General features: G+C 39.8%; 1 protein-coding gene across 2 annotated transcripts in view; it reads right to left on the bottom strand.

The window, feature by feature from the left end:
* CERS3 (ceramide synthase 3) overlaps window positions 1-21,343 on the bottom strand; it is a 52,013-nt gene extending 30,670 nt beyond the window's left edge. The window contains exon 1 of one of the 2 annotated variants that reach the window (XM_087972811.1): window positions 20,930-21,343. The gene's annotated coding sequence lies outside the window, so the exon portion shown is untranslated. The remainder of the gene's footprint in view (window positions 1-20,929) is intronic. The other variant, XM_087972810.1, reaches the window with a different exon arrangement.
* Window positions 21,344-21,647: the final 304 nt, after the last annotated feature.

The raw sequence follows: 21,647 nt of genomic DNA, 5'->3' as shown, positions 1-21,647 counted from the left end.
ACAACCATCCGATTGATTTTAGTCATTTAAATGCAATAGCCAAAAATCCAAAAATCACCAAGTAATCCAAATAATCCAAATCTATTTCTTCTTGCTTCTTTTTTCTACTTTCTCTTCCTGGGGTTCTATTATTTTGTTACAAAGTTTCAGTTAGAATGTATCTTTTAGGAATCTTGTCAAGGTTCCAGGCAGACTCCTCCATTTTTCCAGATCCTGCCCTTTTATTCTTTTCTTTTCTCTCCTTTCCTGCTTTTAAAGGTTTTTGAATATCCAAAAGTCTTTATTATCCCTTTGACATTTTATTTTCAGCTTAAATGCCTATTGATGTCAAAGTGGATTTTTGTCAATTTCTTACTTAAATCTCTTAGCTGTCAGTATAAGGAAGGGAAGAAAAAGAAAAGCCAAATCCTTTCCCTTCCCTCTCTTATTCGTTGCTTCAAAGTCTTCTTTGGGAACAATGTTATTTTTTATAGTTCAAATTCCAGGGTACCTTATGTTGTTGCTTTTTCAGTTTAACCCGGTCAACCAAAACTTTCTCTTCTTGTCTTCCTCCTGCACATTCTTTTCTGGTTGAGTTCTTATTTGAGGTGGCCATTTCTGACCACCGCTGCAACCGCCTTCGGGAAAGGGAGTAATGGCCAGCTGAGGAGGAGAAATGTGGCTCTCCTTGACCCTGCTGGTGGTCTCCCCCCTCTTCCCCACCTCTTTGGGATGGCTTAGCCCCGAATCCAGCCAGCTCAGGGCGCTCTGGCGGCAAGCACGGATTGAAACTGCACACGATCGTGGATTTCGGTCCATCACGAAAGAAGCTCAAACCGGAAGTCACAACAGTATTCCAGTATATGAGGGGCTGCCACAAAGAAGAAGGGGTCAATTTATTCTTCAAAGCACCAGAGGGCAGAACAAGAAATAATGTTTGGAAACTGATCAAGGAGAGAAGCAACCTGGAATTAAGAAGAAACTTCCCTACAATGAGGACAATTAACCAGTGAAACAGCTGGACTCCAGAAATCATGGCCACGCCATCACCGGAGGGTTTTAAGAAGAGACTGGACAGTCACTTGTCTGAAATTGTATAGGTTCTCCTGCTTGAGCAGGGGCTGGAGTAGAAGACCTCCCTTCCAGCTCTATTCTGTTGTGTTCTGTTCTGTTCCATTCTGTTCCATTGTGATGACCCAGAGTGTAACACAAATTAACAAAATCCAAAACATAAATAAATGTCCTTTAATGCCTCCAACTTGGCTTCACTGTTCAATAATTCTCAGTTGGAGATAAAACGTATTCAAAAATAGTCTTTAAAAGAAAGCAATACAGTCTGAACTTAATGAGCAGATAGAGGTGAAATAAAAAACTAAAACAAACTACAATGAAGGAATTTCCACAATGGACCAGGATAAATACTTACCAAATTGAAGAGATAACAAGGCACAGTCTGTTGGAAGGACGTCAACCAAGATAACTTCAGCCCAAAATAACACACGCTTTGCTTCTGTCAATGCTGTGTTTTAACTGTCTCTCTTATATACTATTCTCCCCAGCTGCAAACAATGAGGAGGATCATGGCCTCTTCCTCTCTCATAAGCCAAGTTGTTTCTTTCTCCGTTCCTCCCTGCATGTCCTAGGATGAAGAGGGGGTGGGCCTAGTTCTACCTCTGACTGCCCAGCCGGCCTCTGCCCTTCCCCAGCCTCCTCCACAACCTCCGGAGCCACCCCTCCACTCCCTGTCAGCTGTCCCTCCTGTCCCTCAGAGTCTGACTCTACCAAGGGCATGACAGTTCAAACTCCCCCCCCTTTTTTAAGCAAATTTTATTAATTTCAAAGACAAACAAATCATCATCAACCATTACATATTTGAACCTTTTTCCATTATAAATTTTACAAGTCAGATAAAACTTTATTTTATACAATACAATTCTATTTTAAGCCATTTCCATATGAGCATAAAAATACCTCTTATCCAATTTCTCTTTACTTCTCTTTACTCTTATTCAATTTCACTATTATTATTTCATCTATTTCTTTCTGACTTGATTACCATTATTCTCATTCTGTATTTCTACAAGGTTTTATTAATACTCTCAAAAACATAAACACACAACAAACAAACATATAAAAAATCTTTTAGGAAAGTAACGGCCCCAGGTACCTCTCTTTATATGGGCTTCAATTATATTCATGCTCATCTTACATATCATTACCTATTTTATTTACCATTCTATATCTTCTATATAAACTTCTCCACACATTTCACTCTTCATAATTCTATCTTATTTAATCCATCTTAATTTAAATCATTATATTTGTATCTTTTGCCCATTCTTTATTATCCCTCTATCTCATTCCTTATAAAAAAAAAAATTTCTCCTGAAATCACTAATCAGAGTATGATGCCTTTCTATCCTCCCCTAAATTAATTAGATTAACATTTAAAATAACACCTAATACCCAATCTGATTCTGCTTGGTACATTCTATCTACTAATTTTTTTCTTTTAATAACAATAAAAACAAAGTGATAAATCCAAAATGATTAAATACATAGTTAAATAATAAATCTAAATATTAAATCTTATAACATTCCCATTGCCTTTCCCTTTAATATTTTATTACATTTTAAAATCAATCATTGTTAAACATTTCAACATTTTAATTTCTTATTAACTCTTAAGCCATTCTAATTTTCTATTTCTAATACAGATGTTACAATACCATCTTATGTACCTTGCAAAATCTTTTTAAGGAAATTGTACTTTACCCTTTGTCCCTAAAAAAATTCCTCTTTTCCCATCTAATTTCAAAACTTTGTGGCTTTTCTCCGCCTTTCCCTTTCTTTCTTCCCCCACCAAATCTTCCTACCCCCCTTCTTCTAGCCTCTGCCTTGCTGGCATCCCTTCTCTGTTGTGTTCCCTTTTTCTTTTGTTTACTATCATTATATTTATTTTGCATCTTATTTTTCTCTTTCTTAAATGTTTTTTAGATCTTAAGTCCTTCATTTTCCTCGCTTTCTTCCCCTTCCTTCTTTCTTAGTTAAATTTTGGAATTCATTAAAGATGGCGTCTTCATCTTCTTCTTCTTGTTGTTCTTCTGCCTCCATCTGTTGTATTGTTTGTTGATAGTTAACCAGCGCCATTTCTAAAAATAGGAAGGCTTTTTCCATACCATCTTTACCGGCTGCTTTTGTTTGCTCATATTCTTCCCTCAGTTCCTCAAAAGAAAAAGCCATTATAGATCTTTTCTTTTCTTTTCTTTTTTCCCTCTTTCTTCTTACACCAACCAAGATATTTAAAAAAAAAGTAAAACAATCCCAAAATCCACAATCCTCAATCAATCCAAGCCAAGACAAAATTCTCCCTTTCTCTTCCAGGGGTAGTATCAGACAAAAGAAAAAAGAAAGTCCAAATCTGTATTTTGAAGCCTTATTTGGAGTTCTATTTCTGTCTTCAAATCCTTAAGGCATCTCCTCCAACAAAATCAAACCAGATGAATATATTTTTTGTCCTCTCCCTTCCGACTTATCCCATAAAGCTAGTTTTACCTGAAAAAAACAGGTTTCTCAATGTCCACTTATTAATTCCGTCGGGAAGGAGAGTAAACTTTCCTTTCAGCACCACCAAACTGCCGCTTTTTTCCTCTTCTAGAAGGTATCATTCAGAAAGTCATAATTTTCAGGAGTTTTGTTAAATATGTCTTAGAGTCCTGGGAACCAAGAAAAACTTTCTCTTTTCAAAAACTTTCTCCACTTCCTCCTGAGCATTCTTACCCGGCTGCCAGCTTCTTTGTGGTGGCCATTGCGGACCGCCGCTGCACCGTCTTGGGAAAAGGGGGTTCTGCCGGCCGGGGAGGGGGCCTGCAACAATGATCCCCCTATCTTCAGCTACCCCTGCAGGGCAGCCTAGCTCCGGACCCGTCCGGATCGGAGCACCAAAAGCAGCTAGCGCAGCAGGGATCGCGCAGCTTTGCGAATCCCTGCCGCTCGCAAAGCCGACAAACCGGAAGTCCCAGTTCAAACTCCCTTGTAATGCTCCAAATTTCCCCCCAAACGCTCCCATGTTCTTGGCAAATTCCAGAGCAAAGCGTGTGCGCGCGCACACACACACACACACACACAAACAGCCGCCTCTGGCTGCGCCCAATCCAGCAATACAAGGGAACAGGGGAATGAGTCCATGAAGCAAGGAACAAACAATGTGTCCACAAAGTAGGGAACAAGGTACTGAGTCCACAAAGTCAGGAAAAAGCAAGCAGTCCTGCAAACTCCAAATGACTGTACTGGTACACCAAACTCTACCAATTTAGCGTTTGTTCCCGAAAAAAAGCCCCTCCCCACTGCGTCTCCTTAATTCCCAGTCCTCAGGTATGCCTTGTGAAGAGGGGCAGGGTGCTCTCCTCCTGAGTCGTCGGGTCAGCCTGCACTGTTCTCACCTTCTCTCCATTCACTCCATGCTCAGAGATCAGGAGGGGCCTATCCTTGTTCATCGGCTGAGCTCTGTCGCTCTTCATGTCTACTGCTTGCCCTCTCTCGGTCATCCGGGGGGTGGGGGTGCATGCAGGAGGGTGGGACACATGTGTAAGGATGCATGCATGTGTGCAGGGGGCAGGGCGCATGCGTGGGGATGTGTATGTATTGCATTTTGGGGATGCACGCATAGACGTACGCTTTGGGCACTCAGTGCCAAAAGGGTTAACCATCACTGCTCTAAGCAATTCTTGAATGACAATTGCTACACCATGACTCCAGTTTAAGGTTCTTGGTTTAAGTGCCACTTGAAACCCTGCTGGGCATAACTCTGAAATTTAATTTATTTAAATTCTCTCCGTGTGTCAAGAACATAGGAAAATATTTCCCTTTCTAAGAAAAAAAGTCAGGTTTAGATGTTATCGCTTTGCCCTCTTCACTTTTTTTTAGACATTATCACTCTTCCCTCTTCGCTTTTTTTAGACGCTATCACTTTTCCCTCTTCGCAGAGTAGCATCGGTTAATTGTTCAACAGTTTATGGAGATTTTATTTGTCGTATGGCACATTCAGATCACATTTCGATTAAAAGAACACAGATTTAAAAATATAAAATACGTAAATAAAATCTAAAGTATTATAAAGGTATGTCTAGATTACAAAATATAGTTTTTGCTTTATCTGCCGCAGCCAGGAAATCAGATTTACAGAGAAAAGCTAATTAAACACCTTTTGGGGGTTCCTGGACAGACTAGCAAATGCTGAGAAAGTTCTTATTTGTCCTTCTGAGACACGTGGGAGTATTTATGACTCTACCACAAATAAGTAATCACTAACAATTAAAAGAAGAGAGAAATGCATATCTCCATGCAATAGCCTGAAGTCTGTTCTTTTTACAACACTTTTATAGCCAACATATTATCAACCCATGAAAAATATGCAGATCCAAAATGTATGAAACCACTATCCTAAGTAAACAGTGGTTGGTGACCAGAACTAGAGAAAATGTTCCAATTTTAAGATCAGAAATCACATCATTAAAATTTCTAAGACATTCATACAAAAATATACCAAATAACTTTTATAAGAATGAATGGAGTCAATTACTTTTTTAAAAAATCACAATCCTGACGCTTGTGAGCCTGTGTCTTTAAATTGCAGCTTAGAACAACATTTTACTGCTGACCAATAAAACTGAATTTTATTGAATTTCGCAAAGAGAGAGAGAGATTTTTTTAAAGGCTTCTATTTCCCACATCGTAGGCTGCTCTTTAGAAGATGTTATTTAAGGAGAGATTTTAAAAAAATAAAAAATAAAAAAGGTGTTAGCCTTGTCTTGCACAATTTGCTGTGTGGGAGTGTGGAAGCAAAATAAAGAAATGAAATCTAACCATAATCATAAAAAGCAATTACAGCAGGGTTGATTCACGGGAAAGAAAACCCACAATTAATACGATAATTATCTTTTCCAGATTAACGAAAGTAAACTGAGAACCTCAGAACTCTCCATCAGACATGATGTTAATTTTTTTAGAAAACAAGAGCAGTGGGGTTGAGAAGAAGCAAGAAAGGCCAAAATTATACATGACTTGATCTACCATTCAAAATCAATCCCAGATAACAATGGAAGATAAAATGCAGGAGATCCTGATAGACCTTCTGGGCAGAGGTGATCTTCAGCAGGTTCTGACCAGTTCTGGAGAACCAGTAGCAGAAATTTTGAGTAGTTCGGAGAACCGGCAAATACCACCTCTGAATGGCCCCGCCTCCATCTATTCTCTGCCTCCCATTGGGTCCCAGCTGATTGTCTGGGTCTTCTTTGGTTGCCCTGCACAGGAGAAAGGAGCTGGAAAGCAGGTTAATGGGGTGGGGAGGGAATGGCGATTTTGCAGCATCCTTCCCCTGCCACGCGCACAAAGCCATGTCCACAGAACCAGTAGTAAAAAAAATTGAATCCCACCACTGCTTCTGGGTATCTATTCACAATTTGTATTCTGACAGAAAGAAAATGGTGGATCTACTCCACTCAGAATTCAGACGCTTGGCAACTGACTCATCTTTATGATGGTTGCAGTATCTTGGGGTCATGTTTTGCAACCCTCTGACCAGCAAAGTCAATGGGCAAGCCAGATTCACTTAACAACCGGGTCACTAATTCAGCATCTGCAGTGATTCGGTTCACAAATGTGTCAGGAAAAGTCGTAAACTGAGGCAAAAATTCACTTTCTCACTTAGCAATGTAATTTCCGGGCTCAATTGTGGTCGTAAGTCAAGGATTACCTGTACACAACTGAGTAGGAACGTGCTTGTCCATTTAACAGAAGATGAGGACAGTTATAAATTATATTTCTTTTCTTTCTTTCTTTCTTTCTTTCTTTCTTTCTTTCTTTCTTTCTTTCTTTCTTTCTTTCTTTCTTTCTTTTCTTTCTTTCTTTCTTTCTTTCTTTCTTTCTTTCTTTCTTTCTTTCTTTCTTTCTTTCTTTCTTCTTTCCAGAACGAGGACTTCTCTTTGAAAATTTTATTGGGTTATTTAAAACATTTATATAGCCACTCATTTTCCAACGAACTCTTGGGTGGTTCCCAGACTTCAAAATGACTCAAAAACTTCAGTTCTTACTAAATACAGAGATCTGTGGGTTGATTGGAACACCTAGATTTACAGATATAGCAAACAACACTACTGGTTTGTTTAGTTTCTTCATGTGAAGTTGTGACGTTGCTATTTATCTCTAAAACACTAAAGGTCCCAGCATCTAATTCTCTATGGAGTGTTTGTTCCCATGTTTATGTTTTGAAAGCATCCTAGAGAGCCTTGGTCCAGTGGTGGCTAACCTTTTTGGGTTCCTGTGCCAAAAATTGTGCACGCCAAGTGCGCGCTCACTCACGTGCCAGCACCCAGAAGGCAATGTGCCCCCCCCCCCGCCCACTGCCCATGCACGCACAATTCCCCCCACCACCATCCCCTTACCCGCACTGTGCCTCACAGCTGATTTTTCGGCTGGTTTGAGGCCTTTTTCGGCCTCCCAGAGGCTTGATAAAACCCTCTGCAAGGCTTTTCAGGGTGAATAATAGGCCCGTTTTGTCACTTCCGGCATTACAGGAAGTGACGAAACGGGCCTATTCGTCCTGAAAAGTCTTGCAGAGGGTTTTTTCAAGCCTCTGGGAGGCTGAAAAATGCCTCAAACCAGCTGAAATATCAGCTGTGAGGCATGTGCATGTGCAGTGAGGTAAGCTTGCCTGCGGCTCGCGTGCCGGCACAAAAGGCTCTGCGTGCCACTTGTGGCACACGTGCCATAGATTCACCATCACGGGTCCAGATGAAGCCTTTTGAAGATGAAATATCCATCAAGAAAGATGATGGCTTTATGCCAAATGTATCATATTTTTCAGATGCACTTATTTAGGGATGTCAAACAGCTTTAAGCTATTTTTAATGGCTTTTATCCATTACAGGTAGTTCTTGCCTCGTTTAGTGACTATTTGAAGATACAACAGCTCTGGAAAAAGTGACTTATGACCGTTTTTCACACTTAAAACCATGGTAGCATCCCTGTGGTCACATGATCTAAATTGGAATACGTTGGCAACTGACATGTACTTATGACAATGCAATGTTCCAGGGTTATATGATCACCTTTGCTGAACCCTGACAAGCAACATCAACAAGGAAGCCAGATTCACTTAACAACCATGTTACTAGCTTAACCATGGCAGTGACTCACTTAACAATGGTGGCAAGAAAGGTCATAAAATGGGACAAAATTTCACATGACAATTATCTTGTTTAACAACAGAAATGTTGGGATCAATTGTGATCGTAAATTGAGGATGTACCTGTAAAATATGCTCACATTCATTCATTTATTCATTCATTCAATTTCTGATACTAAATTGTTCCAGGACCACTATATATAAAAATGATGCAAGGTTTATTTATCATACTATAGTGTAGATGTTGCAAAAATAAAAACATAAAAAATGAAATAATTTAACAAATGCTTTAAAGAAGCGCTGGCCCCTCAACCACCATGAAATTGTTGCACCATATCATAGTGAACTACAAATAAATTTAGACATAGGTATCACGTAAGTTCAGTGTGTGTGTGGTTTAGTAGTTAAAGATGCCGAGCTTGTCAGCTGGAAAGCTGACAGTTCAGGTTTGAGACCGCCAACAGAGCGAGCTACCATTCTCTGCTGCAGCTCCTGCCCCCAGCAGTTCGAAAGCATGCAAATGCGAGTAGATAAATAGGTACCACTTCGGTGGGAAAGTAACCACATTCTGTGCGACTCAACATATAGTCAAACTGACCGCATGATGAGAGAAGTATCTTCGGACAATGCTGGCAACCTCGGCTAAGAAACGGAGATGAGCACCTCCCAGAATTCTGGGAGTTGAAGTCCACAAGTCTTAAAGTTGCCAAGGTTGGACACCCCTGCCTTAGAGTCTGACACAATCAAGCAGGAGAAAACTTTCTCTTTATGATCACTAAATCCAGCCTGTACATTTAGTTTGTGGTTCAGCGTGTTGAGCAAATCCAGTAATCCAACAAATCCAATAAATTGGAACAAAAAAAATAAATGGTTGTCATGAGTTTCCATGGGGGAATATGGGGACATGTTTTACCTGAAAAAAAAACAACAACACAAAAAACTAAAAACCCTGCATTCCAGAGCAGCAGGATTGACTGGTCCTATTCACAAGGCAGAAGCAAGTTTCAGCAATTATGCAAGAACAAATCACATGTTTTGCATCACCATAGTAGTCACTGGTTGAAAATCGCCAGGCCTTGAATGATTTCAGAGAAACAAGAAACCGAACCAGTTTCAGTCTTTATCTTGAACAAAAACACAAGGCAACAGAGGCTGCTGCAACTAGAACAAGGAGTGTTGAGTTCTATCACGTGAAATGAATAAGAAAGGCAATTTATTATCATGTTATACAGTCCGAGTTCATCACATCTGCCTTGGTGTTTTCCCTTGATTTCCTAAGTTGGTGCTCTAAATTCAATCTTAATCTTTCTCCTGTAACTTTACTAACTTAGACCTGGAATGCTTGCTAGACGTTCATCAAATCTTTCATTTCTTGATATGTAAGTTCAGCTGGAACATGATTTCTCAATGAAACATATGTTAATGTGGAGATCTGATCCTCTTGTCTCTCCTGCCGGTTGACTGGTTAACTTTTTGGATTTTGATCCCCATATGCTAATCAAGCTGGCCATTGATGGGAACTGGAGATTCAAACTTCTAAAAAATCATTGAATACTCCTCTGAATATATCTTTGCTTCAGACCTGAACTGGACGTGGAATCCCCGATCATCATTTAAATCAGTTAATTTTTTTTTTTAAAAAAATGGTATAAGCACCAGTTAGATGGGGAAGGCATCTAAAAATAAACTAAGTAGATTCCAATTCAGATTGGCCATGGGAGCTTATTACAAAATGCCTGTATAGTACCATTCTTCCCCGCCAACCCCATGAATGATCCTCAGCCTGTTATAATGAAGTGGAGAAAGAGATATAAGATTGAAAACTGATTGGTTGGCCACCGACCAGTCCATCAGTCCATCCACCCACCCACCCACCTATCCATCCATCCATCCATACCTGTCTATCTCTGATTTAAAGCTTCCAGTTTGCAGCTACTTACTAGCTTGTTTTTTCATCCCTGTGTCTTTAACAATTTATTAAACTTTGTCACCACAACTCAACACTATCATGGTGTTGTGCTGGATGCTTGCCCTTGCCCCTGGCAAAACACTATTTGTCAAGTGTAAGAAACTGTTGTTCCTACACACCTACTTATTTCTCACTCACTTACAAGAACCTTGCCAAACCAACCATACCCTCTGGAGAACAACTTGAGAAACACTCCAGGGGTTTGGAAGGGGAGGGAGCCCAGATATCTATGGCTTCCTCCCCTGTAGGGATTTCAAGCTAACCAGTCCCTTAACTCTACCTCTACTTTGGCTACAGATTCCGCTATACCATTATAATTTTAAGATTATCCAAGAATACCGAATTACTCTTATAATTCACGTAGCAAGTTCATTCGCAGGTAGTAATCGCCACCTTGGAAAATTTCCTGAAGGCATACAAGAGCTAATCCAGTTAAGAAGCTTTACTCTCTCGTTTTTAATGTCTTTGTCAAGAGAGGTGCAGGTTCCTTACTCATCCACTCTAGAGCACTGATTGGTTTTAATCACTTAGGAGGTGGCAGGCATGAAATGTTAAACAGATGAACAGGTCCCCAAAGATTGATAAGGAGAGGTACAAAGGCTGTGTTATGCAGAAAAACTAGTGTATCTGGAAGAGTAACCTTTCTTTATTAAAAAGGTGGGGGGGAACCCACCAGGGAGACCATGTATACTGTGCTTAAACAGTCAATCATGAAATACCAAGATTTCAAAGCCCAGATTCACTTCAATCAACAGTTCAGCAATGCAGTTTAAATGCTGTAACAAAGCAACAGGTATTCTGCATGTCTGTTAAAGTTCTAAAGTTGAGACTTCCCAGCTGTTGTAACACATTCAAATTACAGGATTAGTGCAACCTTCATTTCCCTTGCCAATTTATTCTGCCCAAAGGAAGACACCATGTTAGCTATGTCTACAACTTGCATAGGCATATATACAATGCCAACATGTCTGAAGGTTGTAACTGAAAAAAACCTAAACAAACCAATTGTTTTTTAATTAAAATCAGGGTCCAATCTACGTGTCTGGCTTGGAGCCACAAACATAACTCTGTAGAATCAAAACACACAACCCAAAACAAATAACCAAGTCTCACTACAGTGAGTTATTACTAGGTGGAATCTACTGTAGGTGTTTTCTCCAAAACAATAGCGAAAGACACACTCCTGTAGACAAGGAGATGTACTCCTATTTAAAACCTTTTAGACAGGAGGAGAAAATGACACACACACTCATATTCATAAGTAATTTTCATTTTATTTGTTTGTCAAACATGTACAGGATGACAAGTATTGGTATGAACATAAACAAGAACAAAGGAAGTAAATAAAGATAAGTGGGGACAGTAGGACAGGGACAGTAGGCACGTTGGTGCACTTATGCATATGCCCTTAGAAACCTCTTAGGAATGGAGTGAGGTCCATGGTACACAGTTTAAGGGTAAAGTTTTGGGGGTTTGAGGATATAACAACAGAGTTGGGTAGGGTGTTCCAGGCATTGACCACTCTGTTCCTGAAGTTGTATTTTCTGTAATTGAGTTTGGAGCAGTTTACCTTGAGTTTGTATCAGTTGTTTGCCCATGTGTTATTGTGGTTGAAACTGAAGAAGTCATTGACAGGCAAGATGTTATAGCATAATAATAGATATGGTATGAAATCATATATTATAACATAATAGATTTCATGTTCCTTCTGCCCTTCTGTTACCAGCAGAGAATAATGGTTTCAGTTAGAAGAAACATTTACATTTTGAGATCCAGGAGTTGCTATGGAAATGTGGCCACTGTGAGCAACAAGGACATTTTCTTTATATGTCCTACACTTGTCTATTAAACAGTCCCATTCAAGTCAAAAATTGATTTCCCCCACAACTGAAAAACCTGTAGGCCAGGGATAGGAAACCTTTTATGGCTCACTCAGGAATTCTGGGAGTTTAAGTCCACAAGTCATAAAAGGGCCAAGTTTCCCTACCCCTGCTATAGACCAATATTTCTCAACCTTGAACAACTTTAAGGAACGGAGTCTTCAAAACTCCCAGAATTCTCCAGTCAGCCATGAAGGCTGTGAATTTCTGGGAGCTGGAGTCTACACTTCTTCAACTTCCTAAGGTAGAGAAACACTGTTCTAGGCAGTTTTTTCCCATGGCATTTAGAAGAGACAGGATGACTCCATCGGCTTGAATGCGGCAGGGTTCTGTGCATGATATTGTTTATGTATGAGAGCTGAGTCTTGTATATTTCGGATTCATGTGTAGCATCCATTAAACTGCACTAAAGCCTGCTAAGTAATCACTCTAGTGAAGTGGGCCCTTGGTTTCCCCATGATGGAATTCCTGTTTCATTCTATTGGCTTTTAAAGGGAAAGATGGATGGAAGACTTTATAGCTCTTTCTCATTAGAACTATGTTTTCCTTCATTTTCTTTTGCATAGAGCCAGGTGTGAAATTAGCATGTGGGTAAGAGGGTGGAAACAATTTATTTCATTTTCTTTTTTCATGGTGTGGGACTGAGATTTGGATTGCTGCTAGGTCGAGAGCAGTTTGTGGTGTTAGCGTGATGTTTGCTCTTTCTCCTTGGAGTTTCAAGGTCTGAGGATTCAGTTGGAACCATTTTCAAATGGAGAATGAGGAAGGAGAAATAGCAGTAGTATGGAATAAGGTATGTGGTGCCCTTGGTGTTCTCTGAGCTTGTTTGTTCTTTTGCAGACATTTCACCGCCTCACTAGTGCTACTGTGGGTGGTTGTTTTTTTTTTTCTGCCTATTTATATAGAGATGCTTGCCCTGTCAGTGTTGGCGAGGTATGGTTTTCTGTTTGATAGATCCTTGATTTACGGCATTCTTTTCTGCTTGATTATTTGTATGGTGTTCATCTCTGCTTGTGTAGGAATTGATTGCTGGAGAGGAAGAGTTCTGGTTCTTTGGTGTCCTTCTTAACTATTTGTTGTCTCTTTTGAATGAGTGAATGCAGGTTATCTCTGTGTGTTTATTGATGAATGACTTGTCTGAATGCCATGCTTTCAGGAATTCCCTAGTGTGTTTGGGTTTAGTTCGGTCTAGGATGCTCACGGTTTCCTGGTTGCAACCATGGCTGAGTCTGTCCATGTGTTGTGAGATTAAGGAGTTTTTGTTGACAGCTAGTTGATGTTCATGGATGCGCTCTGCTTGTCTTTTGACTGTCTGCCCTTTGTAGTGGCTGATACAGTCCCTTACACTCAGAGGTGGTATTCAGCAGGTTCTGACCAGTTCTGGAGAACCGGTAGCAGAAATTTTGAGTAGTTCAGAGAACTGGCAAATACCACCTCTGACTTTGATTTTACAATATCATTTCCCTGCCATGCCCACCAAGCCACGCCCACAGAACCGGTAGTAGAAAAATTTGAATCCAACCACTACTTACACTGTATGTTGGAGAGGAGTTCTGCTTTTAATTCCTGAACAACTAGATATGTAAACCGCTTAGAGAAGGCTGTAAACGCACTGTGAAGCGGTATATAAGTATGTGCTATTGCTATAAGACAACCATTTCACACCTGACTTCTTTCACCTTTGTCCAAAACTACATATAGAGTAGAGTAGAGTAGAGTAGAGTAGAGTAGAGTACAATAGAAAAGAATAGAATAGAATAGAATAGAATAGAATAGAATAGAATAGAATAGAATAGAATAGAATAGAATAGAATAGAATTCTTTATTGGTCAAGTGTGATAATATGATTCCACATAAGGAATTTATCTTGGTGCAAATACTCTCAGTGTACATAAAAGATACATTCGTCAAGAGTCAAGAATCATCAGGTACAACACTTAATAATAGTCATAGGGTACAATAAGCAATCAAATCATACTAGGAAACAGGCAATATAAATCATAAGGATACAAGCAACAAAGTTACAGTCATACAGTCACAAGTGGGAGGGGATGGATGATAAGGAGTGACCTTTGTCCAAAACTACATCCCTAGCAGAATGCAAATGACCTGTCAAATATCATGTCCTAATTGTCTTTTCCCACATTGAGGACTGAGGATAATTACTCAACATCTATGTGGATACTCAAAAGTGCAAAGACATAATTAATTTACCTAATCCTTTCTTAAAATCTGTAAAGGTCATGTGTTCTTGCCATACCTTGTGGCATAGATTTCAGTGAATGAATTATGCATGGTGTAACATCTGAATGGATGATACAGCTGTTTTACAATATGTTCTATCTCATGGGGTGGGATGCAAACTCTTCCTTGTGTAGTGAACAAGGTAGCCCACAGGACACGAGAGGAAAGTGGTTACACTGAATGCAAATTTCATGTTCCAGCTTGTAATGTCCACCAAAACATCTCAAGAACTAGATATATTGATAAACTAATTAGGTTCATCATCCTTGGTTCATGCTGCTATAATTTTTTCTGACAATATTTCTTCGGATTTATTAGCTTGGGCTGTTCAATGATTGCAATGATGATTATTACCAGAGCTTAGTGTAGAATATATGTGTTGAGTAAGGATTTGGATCTAATCCTCAGCATATTTCTAGGTGGAACTGGAGAAACTATAATTTAAAATTAGATTTTAAATTTAAATTATAATAAAGCAACATTGAATTGCTAACTAGGGCATACAAAACCTTTGCCAGACCAGTTCTCGGATACAGCTTGTCTGCCTGGAATCCACACTGTATATCGGACATTAACACAATTGAGCGGGTTCAGAGATATTTCTTGAGAAGAGTACTCCACTCCTCTACTCACAATAGAATCCTTTATGCCTCCAGGCTCAAAATTTTGGGCTTGGACAATCTGAAACTGTGCTGCCTGCGGTCCGATCTAAGCATAGTACACAAACTTGTCTGCTATAACTTCTTGCCTATCAACGACTTCTTCAGCCTCAACCACAATAATACACGGGCAAACAATCAATACAAGTTCAAGGTAAACCGCTCCAAACTCAATTGCAGAAAATACGACTTCAGCAACAGAGTGGTCAGTGCCTGGAACGCCCCAACCAACTCCATTGTTACAGCCTCAACCCCTCATAGCTTCAACCAGGGGTGGGATTCTACCGGTTTGCATCTATTTGCTAGAACTGGTTGTTAACTTTCTAAGCAGTTCGGAGAACCGGTTGTTAGAAGAAATCTCCTTTTGTTTTTTTCCACTTTACTGGCCTGATCCTGTAAGGAAGCCATTCCTTACATTCTGCTATTGTTGCTTACAGAAACTACCTCTCTGTTAACCCTTATTACATTCTTGGCAGGACGAGACTTCCTGCCTCCAGAACTTCTCTGGAGTTTTTTTCTCTCTCCTTTGCTGGTACTTTGCTTGTGTGGAGCCCAAAATTCACACATGTGTAGCCATTTCACTTGGAAACCTGACAGATTGACTTTCTTAATGGGGAAGGGTTGTTTTAAGCTTTTTACACTGCTGTTGGGAGGAAATACTCCCCTGTTGGCGTTAGCACTTTGAAGAAATAATGGAATAATGAAGCAGTGCTGCCGGAAAGAAGCTTTTAATGACAAGGAATCAAGATGAGTGACATTCAGCAAGACTTCTTGGCTAGCTAGAAAGATTGACATTCAAATGTGAGTTTACATACCCTTTCTGAGTTTTGGTCTAAAACTGGTTTTTGGTGAAGTTTAATTCTGTGCTTGATGATGTTTAATCCTGTGTTTTTTGATGGGATAACTTTCCCTATTCAGCTTTGTTTGGAAGGAAAAACGTTAATCTCTCTTCCTGAAAAGAAACTGGGTTGAGAAATCTGGCTAGTTCCTGTGTCTATTTGTTCTGATAATTGGTTTAACAAGCAACAGCTACTGTTGTGATTTAATTATTTGTATTGTGTCTGAATTTTTTTCTGCCTCATGTTTTCTTTTTCTGTCTGGGGAGGGGCGGGTCTTCCTTCACTGTTTTAGTGGTATCTGGCACTGTCCTTTTGGGGTGTACTTCCAAGAGGAAGGATGCAAGCTTGGCACTGATTTTTTACTGCCTTTCTGGGGGGCATGTGATCTTTCCTTAAATCTGGATGATTTCCTCAGGATATTTTGTGAGGTGAGTGAGACCATCTGGTGTCTTTAAGTGTTGCAAATGGATCTAAGGATTGCTTCTCCTGGGTATGCTCTTTCTTATCATTGCATTTTACCAATTTAATTCCTCCAGGTGCTCTAGCACCCTGCCTGATTTGTAATTCCAGCTTGCAGGTATTTTTAACCTAATGATTGGTATTTAGGGCAGCTTTTTGCAAGCAGAGAAGCTTTTTGTATTTTTGTACAGGTAATCCTTGACTTACAACAGTTCATTTAGTGACCATTCAAAGTTACAATTACACTGAAAAGGTGACTTCTGACCATGTTTCGCACTTACGACCATTGCAGCATCCCCACAGTCACAAGAGGCCAGGCAAAGAGAAGTGCCCCTGGATGGGAGTGATGTTGAATTGGCCACGCCCAGCCAGTCACATGACCACCAAGCCATGTCCAGTCAGTCACATGACCACCAAGCCATGCCCACCAACTAAGCCATGCCCATAGAACTGGTTGCTAAAAATTTGAATCCCATCCCTGGCTTCAACCTCAAACTGTCTACCATGGCCTCACTCCATTCCTAAGAGTCCTTAAAGAGGGTTTGCATAAACACACCAGCATGCCTACCGTTCCTGGCTTACTATCCCCATTTATCTGTATTTACTCCCTTTGTTCTTGTTTATTTCCATATTATACTTGTTATCTCGTACATGTTTGTCAAGCAAATAAAATAAATAAATAAAACTCCTAATTCTAACTTTGAGGATTGGCTAATCATTAGTCTTGACTCTATTGGATGAGATGGACAAACACCACAGTCAAAAGCAATTTAGGTTTCAAAAGCTGGACATTATCAGACCCAACAAGGACATGTATGTTTCTACATAATGGTTGTATGCATGTGACGGAAACATCAGTAAGATACTTACTCATGCAAGAAAGGGTGAAAACATTCCATGACCTTAAATCATGAAGGCAGAAGAAAGTGGGGGCGAAAAGGTAGAAGCCACAAGAACACAACCACATTAAATGGCTATTACAAGATGGGTATATCACTGAGAACCAGTTTGGTCTAGAGGTTAAGAACCAGATTAGAAAGCAGGAGATTGTGAGTTCTAGTCTCGCCTTAGCCCTGAAAGCCAGCTAGATGACTTTGGGCCAGTCATTCTCTCCCAACCCATCTCACGGAGCTGTTGTTGTGGGAAAAATAGGAGGAAGAAGGCATGTTGGATATGTTCGCAGCCTTGACCTATTTGTAAAAAAATTAGGTTGGATATACATTAATTAAAACATGTAAAATATCCACAAAGAGGCCATGAAAAGAATGGAGAGATGCTATTTCATGAGTACTGTGTTTGATACCGTTGTGTATTTTGATATTCGATATCTATATTCTCAGGGGACGCAGTGGCTCGGTAGCTAGGACTCTGAGCTTGTCGATCAGAAAGGTCGGCAGTTTGGCAGTTCGAATCCTTAGCGCCATGTAACAGAGTGAGTTCCCGTTACTTGTTCCAGCTTCTGCCAACCTAGCAATTCGAAAGCATGTAAAAAATGCAAGTAGAAAAATAGGGATCCCTTTGATGGGAAGGTAACAGCCTTCCATGGGCCTTCGGCATTTAGTCATGCTGGCCACATGACAACGGAGACGTCTTCGGACAGCGCTGGCTCTTCAGCTTAGAAACGGAGATGAGCACCATCCCTTAGAGCTGGAAACGACTAGCACATATGTGCGGGGGAACCTTTACCTTTATGTATATTCTCTGTTTTGGACTTTCTATATAGCCTAATAAATCAGGCAAGGTGATATCTAATTTTGGGAGACAGGTAGCTGAGGTCATTAAAAATGTTGAACTTAACCGTAGGTAAAATGGAGAAAGAAAAGTAAGTGTGTAAAGACATGCCTAAATCAAAAAGGAAAACAGTGTCAAGAAAGCAACATTGCAGTTGCTGGCTACAATCATATACTACATCATAGCTACTTTGGTTAGAAAGTGGCAAAACCAGTTTCTAAACCAATTATTATACACAAATGGAGGGAATGGAGAAAAGGCTAGGACTGGGCTCTCCACTTTTTCAAATGGCTTCAGATGATGCTCCCCTGTCTTATGTCTAGTCTAGTGGAAAAGAGGACCAGGGGTGATATGATAACAATGTTCCAATATTTGAGGGGTTGCCACAAAGAAGAGGGGAGTCAAGCTATTCTCCAAAGCACCTGAAAGCGGGACAAGAAGCAATGGGTGAAAACTGACCAAGGAGAGAAGCAACCTAGAACTAAGGAGGAATTTCCTGATAGTGAGAACAATTAACCAGCATTTCGCTTGCCTTCAAAAGTGCTCCATCATTGGAGGCTTTTAAAAAGAAACTGGGAAGGCACTTGTCTGAAATGGTAGAATTTGGGGGGGGGGGGGGGGGGGGGGAAGGGGGAATTAAAATAATATTTTTTTTTTTTTTTTTTTTTTTTTTTTTTTTTTTTTTTTTTTTTTTTTTTTTTTTTTTTTTTTTTTATTTATAATTTTTATATTTTTTTTTTTTTAAAAAAAAAAAAAAAAAAAAAAAAAAAAAAAAAAAAAAATAAATGGTATAGCATCCCTTGCTTGAGCAGGGGGGTGGTCTAGAAGACTTCCAAGGTCCCTTCCAACCCTGTAATTTTGTTACCTGTCATCGTGCTTCGTCCAATAGTAGAAGGCTTACACTCAGAGACTGAAGGACACAGCTCCCCCAAGATGCTTTTTGTTGCAGGTAATCGATACTTGTTTAATACTTGCAACTTGTCCTCTTTGGTTTAAGAAACAGAGATGTGTTCTGCCTCTAAAGTCAGCCATGAATACAGAGTAAAACCCACAGGGCCACCCTTTCCTCTTAAGTTTGCCTGTACTGTCACATTACCAACATCACCTGGGGGAAATATCTCTGACTTAATGGATTAATTATAGCTCCAAATGATATAATTTACCTTCTCCCTGGTAATATTTAACACACCCTAACATGGACAATTTCTCCTTGATGAAAGTATTGGAGGGAACAGATATGTATCACAGCCTTGGCTTAAGAGAAGCCAACAGCTGATCCTTCCTGAGACACTTAAACTGCCAAAGAGCCATCAGTAAACAGCCCAACCAAAGAATATCTAAGTCCACTCCCAACCCACACAGTTAAGTATTTAATCAGAATATAAACTGACAGCAAACAGCACTCCTTACTAGCACTGATGAGGTTACCTAGTTAGGGTAATGAAACATCTGCAAGAAAAAAAGCAAGCTCAGAGAACACCAAGGACCCTATAGTCATCCTCCTCCTCTTCCTCTCTGCACATCCCACTCCCTTCTAGCACTGATGAGGTTACCTGGTTGGATAAGGAGACGTCTGCAAGAAAACAAGCAAGCTCACAGAGCACCGAGGACTCCTCGTGTCAACCCTGAGCTACAAATATTCTCCACTTAAGTCTACCTCGTTTTGCTTTATCTGCCCGACTCTCTGCCTTCTCCAGATGGACAGATGAGAGGAAGGAACAGGGCTCTCTGGTTGCCTTTGCTTCTTCTCAATAAAAGTGGGCACTTCAGCAAGTGGAAGACAGCAACATAACGATGGTGGCAGGGAGAACTGTCTCCTTTGGACATCCTCTTTAAGTAGCCTCAAAAATCTGCTACTGACATTGGTGGTGCTGCAGGGATCTCCAGAGGCTCCCCATGATAGGAGCATCCCCATATCCGTGGCTCATAATAGAGACTTATATACTACCCTCATAGTGTATACTATGAGGGTATGAGTATATATACTTATATACTACCCTCACAGCACTCTCTGGGTGGTTATAATGTCAGCATATTATTCAACCACCAAGTCTTCTTCACGGTTTTTTTTATCCATATTTTAAAAAAATGTTTTAATTGCATTTTTTTCCCAAGAATACAAATCTCTTTTACATTCTTTACAACACAGTGACATTGATGTTACACATACATTGACATGCATATATACTTTTAATCCTTCTTTCTATTAACTCACCATCTATACCATTTATCCCATACCGCGTAATATTCTGATTCTTCTCTGTCTTCCAACTCTAAAGGAAGTTTATTCATCTCTGCACAGTCCAACACTTTCTTTATTACCATTCCCTCAGAAGAGGTGCAGTCCAATTTCCAACTTTGTGCAAAGGCAATTCTAGCCACTGTCACTATATGCAGTATAATATATTTAGCCTTTTTACTAAATTCTCATCTTATTATTCCTAATTTTTAAAAGTTCAGGTTTAAGCTCGATTTGAAGACCTATTATTTCCTGTAACCAATTTCTTATCTTTACCTAATATTTCCTAGTTTCAGGGCATAACCACCACATATGAGAGAAGGTACCCTGTTTTTGTTTCCACTTTCAACATTCCGGGTTCATATTTGGATAAAAAAATTTAATGGGACACTTAGCATTCAACCCACACACGAGTCACATTATTCCCTGCATACAAAGAGATGGATTTTCAAAGGAAGGTACATTAAAATATTTCAACGTGATCCAAGCAATAATCAGAGTGAGAGGAAAAGAGCAAAGGAACCGTAATAGTCCATTGTTCTCACTCATTTTCCAAGTCAAGTCAATTTCAAGTAAAAAAAAATGCCACTGTCACTCAAAACCGTTCTTTTTGGTATGAAGTCATTAACAGGCGTGAACATTAATCCCAGCACAGAATACAAATAGTTGGTGTTCTTTTAAAAGCTGTATCTTCAATTTCTTCAATTCAGATGGTAAAAGATGGTAAAAGAAGCAAAACGCTTACCTCTGTGCTTCACTCCAGAAAGTTACGGTACATGTACAGGTGAGCAGTGAGCAACTACACCGGCTACTTTTTGAGTAATGCACGCCCCTTCTCTGCAGACTTCCAGACCCGCCCATGAAAGTTGCAATTCAGGATTTCTGACTAAGCGCAATCCTTGTATTATGCAAAGCTTTAGGATTCAATTCCAGTGGAATGATAGTCTTCAAAGCTGCTTGTCCCAATATTGTAAAATGAGAAAGAGTCAATGCTTTATGGCAGTCTTAATCAGGGAGGTAACTACAACACCGACAGACGCCAATTCTGCAGGTCACAGCTGAGTTTCTTCCAAACATAATGACATCAAATCAGGCAAAACGAGAAAACAGCACAGAACGTCAGCATTAGAACTAGAACACTAGAACTAAGACTAACACTAACTAACTAAACTAACACCAGAACTAAGGAGAAATTTCCTGATAGTCAGAACAATCAACCAGTGGAACAACTTGCCTTCAGAAGTTGTAGATGCTCCATCACTGGAGGCTTTTTAAGAAGGGACCAGACAACCATTTGTCAAAAATGGTTTGGGGGCTCCTGTTTGAACAGGGGGTTGTTGGACTAGAAGACCTCCAAGGTCCCTTCCGACTCTGTTATTCTGTATTAGAACAAGGAGAAGGATTGTAGCAAATGTTCAGGACAAGATGCATTTCAATCTAGGATTTTGTTGTTCAGTGGCTAA

The sequence above is a fragment of the Notechis scutatus genome, chromosome 11, assembly GCF_049901735.1.
Source record: "Notechis scutatus isolate UNSWTSFEM ecotype Mainland chromosome 11, rNotScu1.2, whole genome shotgun sequence".
Classification (NCBI taxonomy): Eukaryota; Metazoa; Chordata; class Lepidosauria; order Squamata; family Elapidae; genus Notechis; species Notechis scutatus.
The sequence above is the reverse complement of the archived record's forward strand: the minus strand, read 5'-3'. Positions and strand labels throughout refer to the sequence as shown.